Source organism: Apium graveolens, chromosome 4 (genome assembly GCF_009905375.1).
Source record: "Apium graveolens cultivar Ventura chromosome 4, ASM990537v1, whole genome shotgun sequence".
In the NCBI taxonomy this organism is placed as follows: Eukaryota; Viridiplantae; Streptophyta; class Magnoliopsida; order Apiales; family Apiaceae; genus Apium; species Apium graveolens.
The window spans coordinates 69,062,667-69,067,284 of NC_133650.1; the positions used below are offsets into that span (position 1 = coordinate 69,062,667).

The 4,618-nt window shown below is 34.0% G+C and overlaps 1 pseudogene; it reads right to left on the reverse strand.

Moving 5' to 3' along the window:
• Positions 1 to 1,302: 1,302 nt before the first annotated feature.
• Positions 1,303 to 3,652, reverse strand: LOC141718621 (uncharacterized; annotated as a pseudogene).
• Positions 3,653 to 4,618: the final 966 nt, after the last annotated feature.

Consider the following 4,618-nt stretch of genomic DNA (forward strand, 5'->3'; position numbering starts at 1 on the left):
TAAGGGGGGCGTTTGGTTGATGATTAATGAGCCCGATTAACGGGAATCGGAATTGCAATCCCATATATTAGTGTTTGGATTAATAATTTGGTGATTGGGAATGAGAACTTCATTCCCATTAAATGGGTAAATCATTTCTCACTTATCTCTTGTGATACCATGTCATTTCTTTTCTCATTAATTATTATTCCCATACCTATCATTCTCATTCATTCCTGTATCGGATTCCAATTAACAATCCAAACACCCCCCAAGTGTTAAGGTATCACGGCAAACATGTGAACGTGAGTGGGTTGGGACCGGGAAGACACAAGGGCATGAATCAACTTATGAATTCTTCATGTTGAACAACGAGGGAGTGTTGAAAAGGTTAGAGCTAAATTGAACTGACGAAAGGGAAAAAAAACTGTTCAAGAAAATTGGGTGTGAAGCCCAAAAAGTATGAAAGGGATTACACTGGGGAGATCTTATTGTCAAGAAAAAACTGGGGAGATCTGGAAATTGTTGCCACAAATTTAGTTTAGTTCTGAATCTAATAAGTGGCCACTAAATTGGAAATATAAGTTCTGGATCAAATAACTGGCCACTGATAAATTGGAAATCTAAGATAAGATATGCCAACGCTATAAATACACCATGAGGACATGAATAAACTTGGCCTATGTATCAAGGTGATTCTGATAGTTCGCGTTTTACCATTATACAACAAATATATGTTCCCACCCATTCAGCAAAAACTAAGCACTTCGAAAAATCAGTAACTACGAGAATAACTAATCTTTCAGATGGTTTCAATAAACGAATTAGACAAAAAATATATGCGAAAACAATATCAACGTGAAACAACTACCAATATGCCTTCTACAGCAATATAACATAGGACTTGCACAATTACTGACCCCTCCTCAGTTAATCTTGTGATGTGGACTTAATCTTCTTCTTCTTCCTTGGTAAACAGTTATCAATTTCGTTTTCAACAGAAATTTGTTTTTCCCTGCAGAGGAAGCATATCCGGGATAATGTTCTTTGGCCATACTAACAAAATGTATTGACATGTATATCAAAGGAAAGGAAGACTTACTTCTTGGACAGCTCATTCACATCACTTTCATTTTCTTCATCAGCTCCATCTAATGAAAGGGAAATACACAGAAGTTATAACATTAAATGTAGATATGTCATTTTTCTTTTCCTCTATGTAAGAACTTAATTTTAATTCTCTATTTCTTTTTTCTTTAAACTGAAACTTGACAAGATTACATGATATTTAGAAACAGTAATAAAAAAAATTATATAATCAATTCATAGCTCTGTGGTTAAAAATGTACCCGTGCCACTAACATTTTCTGTTTCAGGTCCTGAATCAGAATCACTATAAGAACCCCATTGCTCAGCTTCATCATCAAAGTCCCAACGCTCCCCAGAAGGGGGAATCCAGAAGTCCACTTCCTCTAAAATATTGCCTTCATCAGATGGATTCCTTAATTCAGACCCGTTTGAATTCTCCTCATCATCTTGCATGTTCTCGTTATTTTTCTTCTTCTTCTTCTTCTTCTTCTTCTTCTTCTTCTTCTTCTTCTTCTTCTTCTTCTTCTTCTTCGTCTTCTTCTTCTTCTTCTTCTTCTTCTTCTTCTTCTTCTTCTCTCTTCTTCTCTTCTTCTTCTTCTTCTTCTTCTTCTTCTTCTCTCTTCTTCTTCTTCTTCTTCTTCTTACTTCTTCTTCTTCTTCTTCTTCTCTTCCTTCTTCTTCTTCTTCTTCTTCTTCTTCTTCTTCTCTTCTTCTTCTTCTTCTTCTTTCTTCTTCTTCTTTCTCTTCTTCTCTATTCTTTCTTCTTCTTCTTCTTCTTCTTCTTCTTCTTCTTCTTCTTCTTCTTCTTCTTCTTCTTTTCTCTCTTCTTCTTCTTCTTCTTCTCTTCTTCTTCTTCTTCTCTCTTCTTTCTTCTTCTTCTTCTTCTTCTTCTTCTTCTTCTTCTCTTCTTCTTTCTTCTTCTCTTTCTTCTTTCTTCATTCTTCTTCTTCTTTCTTCTTCTTCTTCTTCTTCTTCTTCTTCTTCTTCTTCTTCTTCTTCTTCTTCTTCTTCTTCTTCTTCTTCTTCTTCTTCTTTTCTCTTCTTCTTCTTCTTCTTCTTCTTCTTTCTTCTTCTTCTTTTCTTCTTCTCTTCTTCTTCTTCTTCTCTTCTTCTTCTTCTTCTTCTCTTCTTCTTCTTCTTCTTCTTCTTCTTCTTCTTCTTCTTCTTCTTCTTCTTTCTTCTTCTTTTCTTCTTCTTCTTCTTCTTCTTTTCTTCTTCTTCTTCTTCTTCTTCTTCTTCTTCTCTTCTTTCTTCTTCTTCTTCTTCTTTTCTTCTTCTTCTTCTTCTTCTTCTTCTTCTTCTCTTCTTCTTCTTCTCTCTTCTTCTTTTCTTCTTCTTCTTCTTCTTCTTCTTCTTCTTCTTCTTCTTCTTCTTCTTCTTCTTCTTCTTCTTCTTCTTCTTCTTCTTCTTCTTCTTCTTATTCTTCTCTTCTTCTTCTTCTTCTTCTTCTTCTTCTTCTTCTTCTTCTTCTTCTTCTTCTTCTTCTTCTCTTCTTCTTCTTCTTCTTCTTCTTTTCTCTCTTCAACCATCTTCATTTTCCTTCACATCTAATTTCTCTTGCAATGCTTCCTTTTCGGCTTCTTTTTTATCTGATTCACACATAAATGTCACTTTGCTAAATAAAAACTGGGCACGTGAATTAATCAAGCAAAACAACTACCAAGTACCTAAAATTTTTTAATCAATGACAATCATACTGAATCAACTTAGACCGATGCAATAAGATAAAACAAACCTAACATGTTCAAGAACCGTTTCCCATTGATATACTTCCATATATGCTCCTCAGACTTATTCACAGTAAGTCCTGTTAGCTACACGTCAACTTCGAGTTACAACAACACCACAACAACAAAAATCTAGTATCAGCACAAAAAAAATCAAATAACCAAAGTCAAAAACAAATCGATGCCAACAAATTAACTTCTCAAGAAACTAGCGGAATCAATCTACTCAAACTCTCTCACTAGTCCTCCCCAATAAAATAGTATAGAACAACAACTTAACCACTCATCCACAATAAAACTACAAATCAATATCACCAGCATTCCCTTTCATTTCACAAACTTACGTAAGCTGTTAAGAAACAATAATTTTTCCCGGTAACACATTACCATCTTGCGAAAAAAAATAAAATAATACATAATTGCAGAAACTAACCCAATACAAATTCAGCAAGTTGTAAAGATAGAAACTTTTCACCAAATCTTCACATACAAACACACATACATACACAAAATAATCATACAAACAAACCCACATAAAAATAGAATCCCCAAATGAAAAAAAAGGAGGGGTAAGTTATACCTTGAGACAGGATCTTGGGTGAACATATTCAAAGGGGGTTTATTACGTTTCAAGAAAGACTGAATAAGACCCCAATCTGCAGTGCTTGGTTTGAGCATAAGAGTCCTTGGCATGAGCAGGCCAATCATGGCCCAGTTTCAACACACTTTAATCGACCATTTTCAAGTTTCTTGTACTTAGGTGTACCCAATAAGTTCTCACCTTCTTTCACTACTACCTCCTTCTTGCTCTCTTCGTTCTTTCCATTTTCTTGGGTTTTTTGCTTATTCTTACCCATCTCTCTCCTCTCTCTCTCTCAGTTGTAAAATCCAACAGGTCGGTTTTTTTTTTTGTTATTAGGGCAAACGCAATCAAGAATTCAATTGCACTTTCATTCGACGTCGTTTGTTGTATCTTTTGCCCATTTTGTACAACTTTAAAAATTAAAACCAATAAATTTCAGAGGTATTTTTTAAAATATGATTTTTAATTTTTTTGTAAAAATATGTTTTTTAAAAATTTTATTTATAAAAATACGATTTTGGATTTTAACACACAACCTCTCTTTGTTTATCATAATCATGTTTTGCGGGATTTGAAGATTCGAATATTGTGAAATGCAAAACGTGTGTATAAATGTGTTTAATTAGTAAACAATTGGAATGTATTATATTAAGCTATAATATTTTTAAGAAAATGACATGGTAGGTAGTTTGGACCAGGGGTGTAATCGAGTCGAGTCGGGTCAAATACTGTTATGCTCAGTTCGAACTCAATTAAAAAGTTCGTCCTCGAGCATGACTTTGGCCGATCCTTTAATTTCAAACTCGAAAATCGGCTCGTAAAATGTTTGATAGACTCGAAATCTGTTCGAAAACTCGAATTGATTTCATTGAATATTAACTAAAACTTGAAATATGAGCGATTCGGTTCAAGTTCAATTCTATTAAATATATATATTTGTATATATAATAGAAAATATTTATATCAAAATATATTTATAATAAAAAATGAAAAATAATATAAGGGCTCAATAAGGCTGGCGAAGAGTCGAATAATTTGAAGCTCGAGGCCGGTTCGGTAAAGAACTTCTGAAAGTCCGAGCTGGACTCCATTATTATTCAGTCGAATATTACGAATTCGAGTAGGAAACAAACTGTTTGACTCCTAGTTGGGACATTGTGAATATGACAACCAATGACACGATGATAAAAGAATTGCCTAGAGAGGAGCACTAAGCCACTACTACATCTTGCTTGAGATC